Source organism: Ranitomeya variabilis, chromosome 1 (genome assembly GCF_051348905.1).
Source record: "Ranitomeya variabilis isolate aRanVar5 chromosome 1, aRanVar5.hap1, whole genome shotgun sequence".
NCBI classification, from domain to species: domain Eukaryota; kingdom Metazoa; phylum Chordata; class Amphibia; order Anura; family Dendrobatidae; genus Ranitomeya; species Ranitomeya variabilis.
In genome coordinates this window covers 218,503,649-218,523,068 of record NC_135232.1, presented here as the reverse complement: position 1 = coordinate 218,523,068, position 19,420 = coordinate 218,503,649, and positions in this window count along the sequence as shown.

Genomic DNA, 19,420 nt, shown 5'->3' with positions numbered 1-19,420 from the left:
GACCAGCTGACACCGAACAGTCTGAAGAAGCCATAGGGAGATGAGTGAGAGGTGGAGGTTCAGATATGCAATGCGCATGTCCATGGATCCCAGGCCCCCAGTGGGATTAAATCAGAAGACACTGCGAGGCGGGCTCTCGGCCAGCGCGGCCGCACAGGCGCAGCCATCCTGACACCAAATGATGCCAGAAGACGGGCAGCGCTAAGTGTGCCTGGCCACGGGATAACATAACAGCGCAGGCTCTGGGACGGAATCAAACAACGCTGAGGAGCCGGGGCGCAGCGCCGGGGGGGTAGGAATGACGGCTGTGCTGCGTCATATTACGAAGGAAAGTCCCACCTCCGGGACGGTTTTACGGTATCAGTGGACACATTTTATAAGTGTTAAGTTCTGCGTGTGCAAGGAGCTAAACCAAAATAGCTACCTTTTCCTTGTGCAGCATTACTGCTGCACAAGGTGGCTCTTTCAGTAACAAACGCCTTGGGGGGGGGGGGACAGATTCCCTTACATTTCAGTTGTTGTGTCAGCGTGGCGGTCGCATGACACATTGCCGGCTACACAGCTGGGGATCAGCTGACGTTACTGAAACCCAATAACACTGGGTCGTATGTTTTGACTGTGCAGACGGCACTTCTGAGCCTCAACTGGCGGTGTTGGAGCCCAGGAATTTAAGTTCAGGTGGTAGAAAGATGAACACAACAGGAGACCTGGATAACGTATACAGTGACCTAATTATTTAATCAGGAGGAGGAGTGGCAAATTCCTGCGAGATCCAGGCCTTGTTCATTTTCAGGAAAGTAAGCCGGTCAACGTTATCGGAGGATAGTCGCATGCGACGGTCAGTTAGTACACCACCTGCAGCACTAAAGACACGTTCCGATAATACACTGGCCGCAGGGCAAGACAGCACCTCCAATGCATACTGGCTTAGCTCTGGCCATGTATCCAGCTTTGAGACCCAAAACTTGAAAGGGGAAGAGCCGTCTGGGAGTACAGCAAGAGGGCAAGACATGTAGTCTGTCACCATCTGACGGAACCGTTGCCTCCTGCTGACTGGAGCCGTCTGTGATGGTGTAGACTTTTGTGGGGGGCACAGAAAACTGTGCCACAGTTGGGCCATACTGGTCTTGCCTTGGGCAGAGGCACTGCTTCTGCTCCTTCTTTGTGCAGAGCCTCCACCACTGCCTGGACGCACTGAGCTGCTTTGGAATGCACTAGCAGCACTTCTCTCAGTTGGAATGGAGAAGATGATGGAATTGACCAGTGTGTCTTGGTACTCCCGCATTTTTCGCTCCCGGTTCAATGGTGTGATGAGTAGTGTTGAGCGATACCGTCCGATACTTGAAAGTATCGGTATCGGAAAGTATCGGCCGATACCGGCAAAGTATCGGATCCAATCCGATACCGATACCCGATACCAATACAAGTCAATGGGACTCAAGTATCGGACGGTATTCCTGATGGTTCCCAGGGTCTGAAGGAGAGGAAACTCTCCTTCAGGCCCTGGGAACCATATTAATGTGTAAAATAAAGAATTAAAATAAAAAATATCGCTATACTCACCTGTCCGACGCAGCCGGGACCTCAGCGAGGGAACCGGCAGCGTTGTTTGTTTAAAATTCGCGCTTTTACTTGGTTACGTGAAGTCCCGGCTTGTGATTGGTCAGGGCGGCCATGTTGCCGGGACGCGGACCAATCACAGCAAGCCGTGACGAAATTACGTCACGGCTTGCTGTGATTGGTCCGCGTCCCGGCAACATGGCCGCCATTAACCAATCACAAGCCGTGACGTCACGGGAGGCTGGACATGCGCGTATTTTGAAAAGCGCGCGTGTCCAGCCTCCAGTGACGTCCCGGCTTGTGATTGGTTAATGGCGGCCATGTTGCCGGGACGTCACTGGAGGCTGGACACGCGCGCTTTTCAAAATACGCGCATGTCCAGCCTCCCGTGACGTCCCGGCTTGTGATTGGTTAATGGCGGTCATGTTGCCGGGACGTCACTGGAGGCTGGACACGCGCGCTTTTCAAAATACGCGCATGTCCAGCCTCCCGTGACGTCCCGGCTTGTGATTGGTTAATGGCGGCCATGTTGCCGGGACGTCACTGGAGGCTGGACACGCGCACTTTTCAAAATACGCGCATGTCCAGCCTCCCGTGACGTCCCGGCTTGTGATTGGTTAATGGCGGCCATGTTGCCGGGACGTCACTGGAGGCTGGACACGCGCGCTTTTCAAAATACGCGCATGTCCAGCCTCCCGTGACGTCCCGGCTTGTGATTGGTTAATGGCGGCCATGTTGCCGGGACGTCACTGGAGGCTGGACACGCGCGCTTTTCAAAATACGCGCATGTCCAGCCTCCCGTGACGTCCCGGCTTGTGATTGGTTAATGGCGGCCATGTTGCCGGGACGCGGACCAATCACAGCAAGCCGTGACGTAATTTCGTCACGGCTTGCTGTGATTGGTCCGCGTCCCGGCAACATGGCCGCCCTGACCAATCACAAGCCGGGACTTCACGTAACCAAGTAAAAGCGCGAAATTTAAACAAACAACGCTGCCGGTTCCCTCGCTGAGGTCCCGGCTGCGTCGGACAGGTGAGTATAGCGATATTTTTTATTTTAATTCTCTTTTTTACACATTATTACATTAATGTTGTTGCGATACCCGATACCCGATACCACAAAAGTATCGGATCTCGGTATCGGAAATTCCGATACAGCAAGTATCGGCCGATACCCGATACTTGCAGTATCGGAATGCTCAACACTAGTGATGAGGCTTTCTACGTTGTCCCGGTAGCGAGGATCGAGGAGGGTGAACACCCAATAATCAGACATGTTGAGAATGTGGGCGATGCGGCGGTCGTTTCTCAGGCACTGCAGCATGTAATCCACCATGTGCTGCAGACTGCCAACTGCCCAAGAAACGCTGTCCCCTGCTGGAGGCGTGGTCTCTGCCCGCTCGTCATCACCCCACCCTCGCTGTACACACTGAGTACTGGACAATTCGGTAACTCCCTCCTCTGGACGGATGTCTTCCTCCTCCATTGACTCCTCCTCATCCTCCTCACAAACTGTCCCCTGCCTACGCGTTTGTGAGGAACCACGTGGCGCTGACTGTCCAGAAGATGATGGAAATGGTGAATCCTCATCCTCCACCTCTTCCACAACATCATCCCTTAGCGCTTGCAGTGATTTTTCAAGCAGGCAGATAAGGGGGACAGTCATGCTGACTAGTGCATCATCTGCACTCGCCATCCGCGTGGAATAATCAAAGGGACGCAAAACCTGGCAGACGTCATTCATAGTGGCCCACTCTGTGGTTGTGAAGTCTGTACGGCGCTGACTGCGACTTCTTTGCGCCTGAAGCAGCTGGTACTCCATTACAGCTTGCTGCTGCTCACACAACCGCTCCAACATATGTAACGTGGAATTCCACCTGGTAGGTAGGTCACATATGATGCGATGTTCCGGCAGGCGGTGTCGGCGCTGCAGAGCCGCAATGCGCGCTTTTGCCGTGCTGGAACGCCGCAAGTGAGCACACTCTAGGCGGACCTTGTGCAGCAGTGCATCAAGATCCGGATAGTCCCTCAAAAAGCTCTGCACGACCAAATTGAGCACATGTGCCAGACATGGGATGTGAGTGAGGTTGCCGAGGCCCAGAGCTGCCACCAGATTTCGGCCATTATCACACACTACCATGCCTGGCTGGAGATTCGCTGGCACAAACCACACATCGCTCTCCTGCTTGATGGCATTCCAGAGCTCCTGCGCTGTGTGGCTACGATTCCCCAAAAAAATTAATTTCAACACGGCCTGTTGACGTTTGGCCACGGCTGTGCTCATGTCGGTCGTAACAGGTACACGTTCATCACGGGTCCATGTGGAGGTGGACTGTGACGGCTCCTGCAGCGATGATTCTGAGGAACTGGTGTAAGAGGAGGAGTCAATGCGTACAGAATGGATTCCTGCAATCCTTGGAGTGGGCAGGACACGTCCTGCGCCACTCGCACGGTCTGTACCCGGCTCAACGACATTAACCCAATGGGCAGTGAGGGACAGGTATCGCCCCTGTCCATGTTGACTGGTCCACGCATCGGTGGTGAGGTGGACCTTGCTACTGACGGCGTTCAGTAGCGCGTGTTTTATGTGTCCCTCCACATGCTTGTGCAGGGCAGGGACGGCTTGCCTGCTGAAGTAAAAGCGGCTGGGCACATTGTACTGTGGGACTGCCAATGACATCAAGTCACGGAAGCTGTCAGTCTCCACCAGCCTGAATGACAGCATTTCCAGTGAAAGAAGTTTGGCAATGCCTGCAGTCAGAGCCTGTGCTCGTGGGTGGTTTGACGAGAAAGGCCGCCTTTTCTCCCATGCCTGTACTACCGATGGCTGTAGACTGGGCTGGGAGTGTGTGGATGACTGGGAAAGTGGTGCTGCGGGTGGAATTACAGCGGGTCTCTGGACAACAGGGCCAGAGGTTCTTCCACGGCGATCCTGGGAGGAAGCCGAACCAGCTGCGTGTGAGCTAGAGGAAGAGGCAACACGAGCTGAAGAGGTGGTAGCTGCCGCTGTTGGTTGGCCTAGCTCTTCAGTGTGTTTTTCTAACTCCGCCGGGTGCCTGTTGCGCACATGTTTCCACATGTTGGAGGTATTGAGGTTGCTGACATTTTTCCCTCTTTTGACTTTTTGATGACACACCTTGCATCTGACATAGCAAATGTCATCTGCAACTGTGTCAAAAAAGGACCAGGCACTGCAAGTCTTGGGAGCGCCCTTTTTGGCTTTTGGAAGAGACATGCTCCTAACGGGTGCCAAAGCGGAGGCTGCAGGATCCGCAGTCTTCCCCCTCCCTCTCCCTCTTTGGGCCGTACGGGGAATCTCTTCCTCAGAGCTGCTCCCACCACCTTCCTGTCCCTCACGCCAAGATGGGTCAAGGACCTCATCATCTACACTACCCTCTGCCCCCAACTGCTCCTCCTGGGTAGTCTCAGCAGCAGAGCACGCACCAGTAAGTGGCACCTGAGTGTCATCATCAGCTGATGCGGCCTGCGATGTGGTGACCGGAGCCACTGGCCCACCCGCCTCTTCAGAGGAAGAGAGAAAAAGCTGTTGGGCATCACTGCACCCTGCCTCTTCTTCCATTTCTCCAATGCTGCTTGGCTGGCCCCCTGTTTCCAAGCCAAGAGATTCAGAGAACAGAAGTAGAGACGGCTCCTGTCCTGGGCTCTCTGTCTGCCTGGGCAATTTGGCAGGTGGTGAAGAGACAGATGGCTGCTCTCCAGTGCTCTGTGTCTGAGAGGATGTGGCACTAATTGAAGTTGATGCATTAGCTGCCATCCATCCGACAACGGCTTCAATTTGTTCTTCACGCAGCAGCGGTGTACGGCGCTCTGACACAAAGCTGCGCATGAACGACTGTTGCCTGGTGAATGTGGGTGCTGATGAGTCACCGGTGCCCGCAGCAGGCACAGAATCCCCACGTCCCCTCCCTGCTCCGCGCCCACGCCCACGTGCCTTACTCACTGCCTTCTTCATCTTGGTTGACTGATAAAGATAAGCAGAAAAGTACTAACGGCTTTGTGTGCTTATTCCTGAGCAACTCCTCCTAACAGGTATAAGAAACACTAATTTTCTAAAGTGTGGACTAGACTTTAATATGAGCTAATGTGGCCTACACAAATGTAAAGTGGTGTAACTGGTGTGTTTGGTGAACTTTATTATTTATTTATTTTTTGGGGGCTGAACTGACAACGGATAGAGCTGCAGTCACACGGAGACCGTGCAGACAGCCGTAAACGGCGCTGCAAGGCCCAAAAACCCTCCTCTACGTTATCCTATGTAGTGTTTTTCCACAAGTTAGCTGGAGACGGGTGGAAAGACACTAATAGGAATTTTTTGAAAAAATGTGCAGCAGCCTGCACTACTTAAAACAAAATGAAAATTGATTTGGCGGTATGACGCAGTGAACAACCCTGAGCTGGAGACAACCAGGCTACGGCTGCTCACAGACTACAGGGCGAGCTGCAGTCACACGGAGACCGTGCAGACAGCCGTAAACGGCGCTGCAAGGCCCAAAAACCCTCCTCTACGTTATCCTATGTAGTGTTTTTCCACAAATTAGCTGGAGACGGGTGGAAAGACACTAATAGGAATTTTTTGAAAAAATGTGCAGCAGCCTGCACTACTTAAAACAAAATGAAAATTGATTTGGCGGTATGACGCAGTGAACAACCCTGAGCTGGAGACAACCAGGCTACGGCTGCTCACAGACTACAGGGCGAGCTGCAGTCACACGGAGACCGTGCAGACAGCCGTAAATGGCGCTGCAAGGCCCAAAAACCCTCCTCTACGTTATCCTATGTAGTGTTTTTCCACAAATTAGCTGGAGACGGGTGGAAAGACACTAATAGGATTTTTTTGAATAAATTAGCAGCAGACTACACTACTTGAAAAAAAAAAAAAAAAAAAAGAACAGTATGAGGCAATGAACCACCCTCCCTGAACTGAATACAACCAGCTATGGATGGCCTATGTGGCTGCACTCAGACTAGAGAGTGGGCTGCACTCACACACACACACAGACCTTGCAGATCGCTGTGAAAACAGCGCTACAAGGCAAAAGCAAGGTGAATAGTAGGTGAACACAGCGGTTGCTAAATTAGCCTTTGGAAAGCACAAAGAAGCAAATCGCTATCTCTAAACTGTCCCTCAGTCAGCAAACAGCGTCCTGTCACTAACTGAATTCACAGCAGAGTGATCGCAAAATGGCGCCAGCGACTTTTAAACTGCATCATGACATCATTTCAGCAGCCAATCACAGCCTTGCCAGTAGTTTCATGCCCTCCATGCTAAACAGGATGTGCCCACACTTGGAATCATTCTCATTGGCTGAATTTCTGCATTTTGAATCTTGGAACTTCCGATTCCGGTATCCGATACGCGGCAAGTATCGGAATCCCGGTATCGGAATTCCGATACCGCAAGTATCGGCCGATACCCGATACTTGCGGTATCGGAATGCTCAACACTACTCGGAAGGAAAGGAACGCCATTTTACTTTTCAATGCAAAATTGACTGGAATTGAGATGGGACGCCATGTTGCGTTTGGAGAGCCCCTGATGTGCCTAAACATTGAAACGCCCCAAAAGTGACACCATTTTGGAAAGAAGACCCCTTAATGAACTTATCTAGATGTGTGGTGAGCACTTTGACCCAACAAGTGCTTCACAGAAGTTTATAATGCAGAGATGTAAAAATAAAAAATCATATTTTTTCACAAAAATGATCTTTTCGCCCCCAATCTTTTATTTTCCCAAGGGTAAGAGAAGAAATTGGACCCCAAAAGTTGTTGTGCAATTTGTCCTGAGTACGCTGATACCCCATATGTGGGGGTAAACGACTGTTTGGACGCATGGCAGAGCTCGGAAGGGAAGGAGCGCCGTTTGGAATGCAGACTTAGATGGATTGGTCTGCAGGCGTCACGTTGCATTTGCAGAGCCCCTGATGTACCCAAACAGTAGAAACCCCCCACAAGTGACCTCATATTGGAAACTAGACCTCCCAAGGAACTTATCTAGATGTGTTGTGAGAACTTTGAGCCCCCAAGTGTTTCACTACAGTTTACAACGCAGAGCCGTGAAAATAAAAAATCTTTTTTTTTCCCACAAAAATTATTTTTAGCCCCCCAAATTGTTATTTTCCCAAGGATAACAAGAGAACTTGGACCCCAAAAGTTGTTGTCCAATTTGTCCCGAGTACGCTGATACCCCATAGGTTGGGGTAAACCCCTGTTTGGGCGCACGGGAGAGCGCGGAAGGGAAGGAGCACTGTTTTACTTTTTCAACGTAGAATTGGCTGGAATTGAGATCGGACGCCATGTCGCGTTTGGAGAGCCCCTGATGTGCCTGAACAGTGGAAACTCCCCAATTCTACCTGAAACCCTAATCCAAACACACCCCTAACCCTAATCCCAACGGTAACCCTAACCACATCCCTAACCCTGACACACCCCTAATTCTAAGCCCAACCGTAAATGTAATCCAAACCCTAACTTTAGCCCCAACCCTAACCCTAACTTTAGCCCCAACCCTAACTTTAGCCCCAACCCTAACCCTAACTTTAGCTCCAACCCTAGCCCTAACCCTAACCCTAATGGGAAAATAGAAATAAATACATTTTTTAAATTTTATTATTTTTCCCTAACTAAGGGGGTGATGAAGGGGGGGTTTGATTTACTTTTATTGCTTTTTTTATAGTGGATTTTTATGATTGGCAGCTGTCACACACTAAAAGCAATAAAGTTTTTGCGTCTCCACATTTTGAGACCTATAATTTTTCCATATTTTGGTCCACAGAGTCATGTGAGGTCTTGTTTTTTGCGGGACGAGTTGACGTTTTTATTGCTAACATTTTCGGACACGTGACAGTTTTTGATCGCTTTTTATTCCGATTTTTGTGAGGCAGAATGATCAAAAACCAGCTATTCATGAATTTCTTTTGGGGGAGGCGTTTATACCGTTCCACGTTTGGTAAAATTGATAAAGCAGTTTTATTCTTCGGGTCAGTACGATTACAGCGATACCTCATTTATATTTTTTTAATGTTTTGGCGCTTTTATACAATAAAAGCTATTTTGTAGAAAAAATAATTATTTTGGCATCGCTTTATTCTGAGGACTATAACTTTTATTTTTTTGCTTATGATGCTGTATGGTGGCTCATTTTTTGCGGGACAAGATGACGTTTTCAGCGGTACCATGGTTATTTATATCCGTCTTTTTGATCGCGTGTTATTCCACTTTTTGTTCGGCGGTATGATAATAAAGCGTTGTTTTTTGCCTCGTTTTTTTTTTTTCTTACGGTGTTCACTGAAGGGGTTAACTAGTGGGACAGTTTTATAGGTTGGGTCGTTACGGACGCGGCGATACTAAATATGTGTACTTTTATTGTTTTTTTTTAATTTAGATAAAGAAATGTATTTATGGGAATAAGGCTGGTTTCACATTTGCGTTTTTTGCCGCTGCGGTTTTGCGCAAAAAAAGCATGCGTTTTTTTTCCTATATTTAACATTAAAAACGCATGCGTTTTTTTTGTATGCGTTTTGCCGCATTTGAGGACGCATGCATCGTTTCTATGCTTGCGTTTGTTTGCAGAAATGCAACATGTAGTAATTTCTAGAGGCGTTTTTTTGCCGCAAAAAAACGTATTGCGGTCTATGTAAACGCATGCGTTTTTTAGCACATGCGTTTTGTTGCGTTTTTTAAAGCATGCGTTTTAATTAAGATAACAATGTCTAGACACTGATAAGCCACCCCCCACCATCAAGGTGATAAAAGGGAGGGTGTGGACAGTTGCAGGTCACTTGTCACCAGACTCTGAAGCCGAAGACACCCTGACAGGACACATCTTGGAGGAAAAGACTCAGAACAATGTGAGCCAATGCCTTTATTTTCTATTTTCTGTCTCTACATGTCCTAATTTCTGCCATTTTTTTTAGTTCTACATGCATCAGAATGTCATCTTCGGATTCTTCATCTGGTGAGGAGTTTCAGCCACGTCAGTCGGACGTGGAGCATGTCAGTGAGGTGAGTATTTGCCTCGTCAGATTGGTAAGTATTCACTGTCACATCGACACATGTGACAATTTGATTTTTCCTTTTTTTTTAGAGCTCTTCTACTGCGGCAGAGACAGGGCTGGAGCAGCGGAGTCAAGGTCCGGTGGAAAGGCGGCAGCGGGTACATATACAAGGCTGACTGTCCTCAGTGTAATATTCTTGAATCTTCCTTTCTTTCCACTCGTATTTCTAAACTTTTTCCTTCTGGAATCCTTTTGTATCTTGACTTTCCTATTCATGCCATTTCTCAGCATCTTTTTTTCTTTCTTTTCCTTATGTAATTGAGCAAACTTTAATGACTTCCTTTATCTTTTAGGTTTCACAACGGGACCATAACCTGATAGACAATGACCTACTCATCACCCTGGTCCAGGAGCGAGTCCCGTTGTGGGACAGCCGGGATCCACTGCACTCGAACAACACCACGATCCGGCGGTTGTGGATTCAGGTGGCCCAAGCGATGTGGGATGGCTGGGACAACGCCACGACATGGGTCCGAAATGCATTTGGTAAGTATTGAACTGCAGTGTGAAGCAGCAGAGACCTTGGCCGTGCTCACTCAACTCTGTGTGATGAAAGAAACTCTACGGAGTTTCTCTCATCACACACAGTTGGATGAGCACGGCAAAAAGTCCATTTTCTGACCATACGGGTTTTTTTTTTTAACAGTGGACAAAGTAAAAACACATTGGCGTTTGATGAAGGACCGCTTCAACAAGGACCTGTGTGAAGAGAGTCGTATTCCCAGTGGTTCAGGAGCAAGGATCAGACGATACAAATACCATCGAGTATTGGCATTTCTAAGAGAACGTAAGTATTTATCACGTGCATTAGGTTGTGTTGCATTGCCATAATCTGTATTTTTAAATTCCACAGTATTTTGCGTCTGGTTAATTTTTGGTATTAATTTTCTTTTTCCTTTTTTTACAGCACATACAGCACGACTGTCGGCCCAGGTTCTGGAGCGGTCCTTCATCCGACAGCCACGGACCCGTCCCAGCCATCCAGCAGCGCAGCAGCAGGTGGGCCTTCCACACTAACTGGAGACCAGGGAGCTGGTCCATCAGGTCTTCCCCTTTCGTAGTCCTCTTCCACTGCCCCCTTTTTTTTGGGCACATCCCGGCAGCGGCAGAGGGCTTCGGACAGGTCACTCATGCCCGAGTTTTTGCACTTGAGCTCGGTTTTACACGAAGCAATCAAGGCTTTAGGTGACCGAATGGATGTTTCACATAACCTCTCGAATGCCCGTATCCAGGAGGTCACCAAAAGCCTTGATCAAGTTAAAGCTGACCTCCAGAGGCCAGCTCAACATTTTTTTAACCAAATTGAGCAGGACATGTCGGAAAACCTTACTCCTGATCTCCAGCTGAGTGTCATGCAGGCCTGCAATGCGGCTTACGTGCAGGCTATGCAGCAGAGTCGGCATTTCCAGCAGACAGTGGCGGCATATGCATCTGTGCCTTCACTGTCACGATTAACCTCAATGCCGACCTCTGCTGCATACCACTGCACGGCCACCTCTATTCCTTCCACAGGCGGACTCCACTACAGCGCCAGCACCATGACGAGGGCAGTTGGACATCCCACCGCCACCACCGTGACAACCGCTGCTCCTGCTTGGACCTCCTCCACTGACGCCACGATGCAGCAGGACCCTGGCATGGCTTTCCGGACCGCCCCCACCACGATGCAGCAGGACCCTGGCATGGCTTTCAGGACCGCCCCCACCACGATGCAGCAGGACCCTGGCATGGCTTTCCGGACCGCCCCCACCACGATGCAGCAGGACCCTGGCATGGCTTTCCAGACCGCCCACACCACGATGCAGCAGGACCGTGGCATGGCTTTCCAAACCGCCCCCACCACGATGCAGCAGGACCCTGGCATGGCTTTCCGGACCGCCCCCACCACGATGCAGCAGGACCCTGGCATGGCTTTCCGGACCGCCCCCACCGCGATGCAGCAGGACCCTGGCATGGCTTTCCAGACCGCCCCCACCACGATGCAGCAGGACCGTGGAATGGCTTTCCAGACCGCCCCCACCACGATGCAGCAGGACTCTGGCATGGCTTTCCAGACCGCCCCCACCACGATGCAGCAGGAGCCTGGCATGGCTTTCCGGACCGCCCCCACCACGATGCAGCAGGACCCTGGCATAGCTTTCCGGACTGCCCCCACCACGATGCAGCAGGACCCTGGCATAGCTTTCCGGACCGCCCCCACCATGTTGCAGCAGGACCCTGGCATGGCCGTCCGCTCGCCAATCGCTATGGACTGTGACACAGTGCAGCCAGACCCTGACAGGTCACCCGCCACCACGCCACGGCATGAGCCCACCAAGACGTCCCACAACCAGGCAAAGCCAAAAAAATACCCAGAATAAAAAAAAACAGAGGACTCTTAGCATTCCTCCCCCTTCACCTACCAATGTGTCTGTAATGTCAGTTTTGTCTCACCCTTCCAGTGCGTCTCAAGCCTCTCATGTGTCAAGCCCCATCCCCGAAGTTCCAGACCCTTCTAGTTTCATTGCCTCTTCTCCTGCCACCTCTGCGTCGTCCACGGTTAGCCAGGCCTCAGTTCTTCACACCCCCCATTTACATCACTCTACCCCAAGTCGGCGCAGTAAAAAATATTTTTTTTCGGTTGTTAAATAAATAAAAAAAGTTTGATTTGCCACAATTATGTTTGGTTTATTGTGTCTATGGCCGCCGGCAACACACACCGTGCGTCAAGAAACGTCGCCAGTAGGGTTGAGCTAAACAGATCGGCAAATTTCCAAAGTAGCCGATTTTTGGCAAAGTCGGTTTTCGTGAAACCCGACCAGATACTGTAAACCATGTCATATCCCCCTTTTTTTTGCATATTCCACACTACTAATGTTAGTAGTGTGTATGTGCAAAATTTTGGCGCTGTAGCTATTAAATTTAAGGGTTAAATTGCAGAAAAAATTGACGTGGGCTCCCGCGCAATTTTCTCCGCCAGAGTAGTAAAGCCAGTGACTGAGGGCAGATATTAATAGCCAGGAGAGGGTACATGGTTATTGGCCCCTCCTGGCTAAAAACATCTGCCCCCAGCCACCCCAGAAAAGATGCGCCAATTCTGGCACTTGGCCACTCTCTTCCCATTCCCGTGTAGCGGTGGGATATGGGGTAATGAAGGGTTAATGTCACCTTGCTATTGTAAGGTGACATTAATCCAGATTAATAATGGAGAGGGGTCAATTATGACACCTATCCATTATTAATCCAATTGTATGAAAGGGTTAAAAAAACACACACATTATTAAAAAGTATTTTAATGAAATAAACACAGGTTGTTTTAATATTTTATTGCTCTCTCAATCCACCTGAAGACCCTCGCTCTGTAACAAAGGAAAAATAATAAACCAACAATATACATACCTTCCGATGATCTGTCACGTCCCACGAGGTAAATCCATCTGAAGGGGTTAAAATATTTTACAGGCAGGAGCTCTGCTAATGCAGCTGTGCTCGTGCCTGTAAAAAACCCCAGGGAATGAAGGTAATGTAGGTCAATGACCTGTATTTACCTTCATTCGCGGTGATGCGCCCCCTGCTGGATGTCCCTAGAACGTGGGAAAATATTCAGAAAAGTTACCAGGCTCGAGGTCATATGAGGACATCCAGCAGAGGGCGCATCACCGCGAATGAAGGTAATGTAGGTCAATGACCTGTCTCTTACCAAAATGGCCGCGGGGCTGCATCCGGGTCCTGCAGGGACTACTTCCGGGTCCAGAGCAAGCGCTGGTAAGCCTGCAGCACTGTAAGTCAGATCGCTGATCTGACAGAGTGCTGTGCAAACTGTCAGAACAGCGATCTGTGACGTCCCCCCCGGGACAAAGTAAAAAAAAAATAAATTCCAAAATAAAGAAAAAAAAAAAATATAAGGCTAGTTTCACATTTGCGTTTAAAAACGCAGCGTTTCAAACGCAGGTGGTGAAAAAACGCATGTAAACGCGGCAAAACGCCGCGTTTTTTAGACGCATGCGTTTTCGCATGCGGTAAAAAAACGCGGCGTTTTGCCGCGTTTACATGCGTTTTTTCCTGTGTTTGCGTTTTTTTGCCCCATGAAGAGAAATTTCACAACAGAAAAATCAAGATAACCAGACACCGCCAATGGGACTAAAGAGGGCGTATATGTTGTGATCTCTATATATAGACCCTAGGGCTACTGAAATTTTAACAGTTTGCTACTGTATCCTGTGTCATGATGGATCTTCGCATGGAGAGCTTTTATTTCAACCTGGATTTCAGCTTCAAGCTGTTTCTTGCCTGTGCTTTTGCTTGGGAGCAAGACAGAAATCGCAAAAGATGGAGAAGGAGACAACGTAGGCGTTTTTGGAGGCACCCCATTATCGAAGTACGTGAGAGCCGTGGAGCCTATCACACGCTCTATGCCGAGCTTAATGCCAACCCGGAGAAATTCCACGAATATACAAGGATGTCGCAAGACTCGTTCTGGGATTGCTTGCTCGTGCCAAGGAACCATACGGAGACAGGACACCCAGCTCCGTAGAACGTTGCTCCGAGGGTCTCAGGGAAGCACGCAGGGAGCCCCCTCCCTGCGCGATGCTTCCCTATACCGCCGGAACACTGCGATCATGTTTGATCGCAGTGTGCCGGGGGTTAATGTGCCGGGGGCGGTCCGTGACCGCTCCTGGCACATAGTGCCGGCTGTCAGCTGCGATAGTCAGCTGACACCCGGACGCGATCAGCCGCGCTCCCCCCGTGAGCGCGGCCGATCACGCTGGACGTACTATCCCGTCGGTGGTCATATGGGCCCACCCCACCTCGACGGGATAGTACGTCCGATGTCAGAAAGGGGTTAAGAAGTGAAATGCATGATTATTTGGGTTGAGATCAGGTGACTGACTTGGCCATTCAAGAATATTCCACTTCTTTGCTTTAACCCCTTAGTGACGGAGCCAAATTTTTTAAATCTGACCAGTGTCACTTTATGTGGTAATAATTCTGCAGCGCTTCAACAAATCCCAGTGATTTTGAGATTGTTTTTTCGTGACACATTATACTTTATGATAATGGTAAATTTAGGTCAATAGGTTTTGTTTTATTTATAAAAAATATCAACAATTTGAGAAAAATGTTAAAAAATTAGCAATTTTCAAATTTGAATGGTTATCCCTTTAATCCAGATGGCCATACCACAGCAAACCATTAATAAATAACATTTCCCACATTTCTGCTTTACATCAGCACCATTTGTAAAATGTTATTTTATTTTGCTAGCATTTTAGGAGGATTAAAAATGTAGCAGCAATTTTTCATTTTTTTCAAGGAAATTTACAAAATGTATTTTTTTAGAGACTTATCCATGTTTGAAGTGACTTTAGGGTCTCATATATTGGGAAACCCCCAAACGTGATACCAATTTAAATCAGCACCCCCTGACGTATTGAAAACTGCAGTCAGGTAGTTTATTAACTCTTCAGGTGCTTTACAGGAATTAATGCAAAGTGGCATGACAGAAATGAAATGTGTATTTTTATCACCTAAATGTCTCTAACTTCTGAACAGATTACTACAGCCGTTAGATTCTTAGGCCACTATTTGGTTGTGAATTGCCATGGCAAACATCAGGACCACAAAATCATGATCTGAAGGCACCAATTTGGATAAAGAGGAAGCCCCCACACTCTGTTAACCATTTATATGATGCAGTCACTATTGACAGCAGCATCTAAGGGGTTAAACAGATTTGGACGGTGCAAACACTGATTGTGGCTGATACAGCAAGTTGTCAGCTATAGTGTACAGCCAACAGCTGCTGGATTGTCACCTGTATGGGGAGGCTATTCTCTTATATATCTGGTTAGTTAAAAGACGTATTGGCTGTCATTAAGGGGTTAATAAACTCCTGGGTTGCTTTGGCTTTATGTTTTGGGTCATTGTCCATCTGTAGTATGAAACAACGACCAGTCAGTTTGGCTGCATTTGGCTGGATCTGATACACAGTATGTCTCTGAATACCTCAGAATTCATTTGGCTGCTTCTGTCCTGTGTCACATCATCAATAAATACTAGTGACCCAGTGCCAGTGACCCCAAACACACCTCCAGGCTGTGTAAGGGCTATTTGACCAAGAAGGAGAGTGATGGAGTGCTACGCCAGATGACCTGGCCTCCAGAGTCACCAGACCTGAACCCAATCGAGATGGTTTGGGGTGAGCTGGACTGCAGAGTGAAGGCAAAAGGGCCAACAAGTGCTAAGCATCTCTAGGAACTCCTTCAAGATTGTTGGAAGACCATTCCCGGTGACTACCTCTTGAAGCTCATCAAGAGAATGCCAAGAGTGGGTAAAGCAGTCATCAAAGCAAAAGGTGGCTACTTTGAAGAACCTAGAGCAGAGGTCCCCAACCTTTTTTGCACCAGGGACCGGCTTTAAGCAAGACCAGTTTTCCATGGCCCGGTGGGGGTGGGGCAGGGGCGGGGCTTTGGTCATATGGGGGTGGGGTTATGGAGGGATGGAGCTTAGTGCATACTTATCATATAATTATGACATTTATAATGAGAATGTGATTCAACTTACCATAGGTTCAGAATGAGTGGGAGCACCATGCTTGTTTCCCTGGTGCTCTGCACCATTATTGCCCCATAGCTGTGCCATATAGTGCTCTGCACCATTATTGCCCCATAGCTGTGCCATACAGTGCTCTGCACCGTTTATTATTGCCCCATAGCTGTGCCATACAGTGCTCTGCACCGTTCATAATTGCCCCATAGCTGTGCCATATAGTGCTCTGCACCATTGCCCCATAGCTGTGCCATACAGTGCTCTGCACCATTATTGCCCCATAGCTGTGCCATACAGTGCTCTGCACCATTATTGCCCCATAGCTGTGCCATACAGTGCTCTGCACCATTATTGCCCCATAGCTGTGCCATATAGTGCGCTGCACCGTTCATAATTGCCCCATAGCTGTGCCATACAGTGCTCTGCACCATTATTGCCCCATAGCTGTGCCATACAGTGCTCTGCACCATTATTGCCCCATAGCTGTGCCATACAGTGCTCTGCACCGTTTATTATTGCCCCATAGCTCTGCCATATAGTGCTCTGCACCGTCCATTATTGCCCCATAGCTGTGCTGCTGCTGCTGCAATAAAAATAATAAAACACATACTCACCTGTCTTGCTTGCAGCTCCTCGGCGCCATCTTCCCGGTGTCTCTCTGCACTGACTGATCAGGCAGAGGGCGCCGCGCACACTATATGCGTCATCGCGCCCTCTGCCTGCACAGTCAGTGCGGAGAGAGAGAGACGCCGGGAAGATGGAGACAGCGCCCGGCGTGTGGAACGCGGACAGGTGAATATGTCATACTTACCTGCTCCCGGCGTCCCGCTCCTTCCCCTGCCTGTCTTCGGTGCCGCAGCCTCTTTCTCTGTCAGCGGTCACCGGCACCGCTTCATTAGAGAAATGAATAGGCGGCTCCGCCCCTATGGGAGGTGGAGCCGCCTATTCATTTCTCTAATGAGCGGTCCCACGTGACCGCTGAACAGGGGCGCCGCGGACCGGCTGAAAAACCCCAACGGCCCGGTCCTGGTCCGCGGACCGGCGGTTGGGGACCTCTGACCTAGAGTATAAGACATAATTTCAGTTGTTTCACACTTTTTTGTTATAATTCCACGTGTTAATTCATAGTTTTGATGCCTTCAGTGTGAATGTACAATTTTCATAGTCATGAAAATAAAGAAAAATCTTTAAATGAGAAGGTGTGTCCAAACTTTTGGTCTGTACTGCGTGTGTATATATATATAAATCCAGAAAAATTGGGGGCAGCACACCATTTGTTGTGAAAAGGAGCTATTTAGTCAGCCCAGAGGGCGACGTTTCGGTCCCAGCCGGAAACCTTTCTCAAGCGTGTTGGGACTGAAAGGTCACTTTCTGGGCTGATTAAATAGCCCCTTTTCACTACAAACGGTGTGCTGCCTCCAATTTTTCTGGAGTTTTATAATTGAGGTTTGGTATTTGCCTGGGGGCTCTGCACCCAGACTCTTTCTTTGTGCTGCTCTAATTTTCTTCCCCATATATATATATATATATATATATATATATATATATATATATATATATATATATATATGTGTGTTCACGAATATTTGAGATCATGGATCCATTCTATGTCCATTTTGCAAGCCAGCGAGAAAATCTCGCAGTACGGATGCCATACGGAGGTTTACATGCGCAAAATACGCAGCCACACCCTGCCTACGGATGACATACGGATCACTGTTCAGGGAACATTTCTGCGTATTTGGTCTTTAAAAAAACAGACCGTATTTTTATACGTTGTGTATGACTCCAGCCTAAGGGGCCATTGATATAGGTCCCCCCACCCTACAAATAGCAGCCCACAGCTGCCCAGAAAAGGCACATCTATTAGATGCACCAATTCTGGCGCTTTGCAATATATAAGAGCCAAAGAAGCCGCACTGCCTCAAATTTTAGAGTTGTCAGTTATCGTGGCACTAATCAGCTGGAAGCCTGAGACACATATGGAGGTGCTTGCGTGGAAACACAGTCTATTATAAAGTCACTGACGGTAAGAGAAACGCCACAGCACTCACCAGGCTTGCAGTTCAAGTTTCTTTATTGCATGACACACAAAGGCATCTTCACGGCACGGGAGTGTAGGAGGAGTGCAAACACAGATGAGACGACGACGGCCGTTTCGCGCTGAAGGAAAGCGCTTCTACGGGTCTCGTAGAAGCGCTTTCCTTCAGCGCGAAACGGCCGTCGTCGTCTCATCTGTGTTTGCACTCCTCCTACACTCCCGTGCCGTGAAGATGCCTTTGTGTGTCATGCAATAAAGAAACTTGAACTGCAAGCCTGGTGAGTGCTGTGGCGTTTCTCAATTCTGGCGCTTTGCCCGGCTCTTCCCACTTGCCCTGTAGCGGTGGCAAGTAGGGTTCATATTTGTGGGGTTGATGACACCTTTGTATTGTCAGGTAACATCAAGCCCACGGATTTGTAACGGAGAGCCGTCTATAAGACACCTATCCATTACTAATATTATAGTGATATGGTAAATAAAGACACGGCCAGAATAAAGTCCTTTATTAGAAATGAAACAAAACAGTTTTCTTTTATTTAAAAATAACACAGTTATACTCGCCTAACGCCTATTCCACCAAAGTCCTCGATCTCCTGTAATAAAACTAAAGTAAAAAAAACAACAATATACCATACTGATCTGTCGTTGTGCTGCCATAATCCATGTCTGGGGGCTAAGTAGTTTTCAACCTGGACGGTGCCAAGATGCGACCGTCCAGGCTGAGAACCACTGGTGAGTGAGCTGCTGCGAGTGCAGCATCATTGACCAGCGGTGACATCATCGAGGCCAGGCTGAACTGCGGTGACCTCAGGACTGTGGGAAAATGCCAGTGATGATGTCACCGCTGGTCAATGATGCTGCTCTCACAGCAGCTCATTCACCAGTGGTTCCCAGCCGGGATGGTCGCATCTTGGCACCGTCCAGGTTGAAAACTATTGTTGTTTTTTTATTTTTGTTTTATTACAGGAGATCAAGGGCTTCGGTGGAATAGGCGTTAAGCGAGTATAACTGTGTTAGTTATTTTTAAATAAAAAAGGAAAACTGTGTTTTGTTTTACTTCTAATAAAACACTTTAGTGTATTCTGTGGTGTCTTTATTTACCATGTAACTATAGGATTAGTAATGGATAGGTTGTCTTATAGACACCTCTCCAATACTAAGCCATGGGCTTGATGTCACTTGACAATACAAAGATGACATCAACCCCACAAATATTA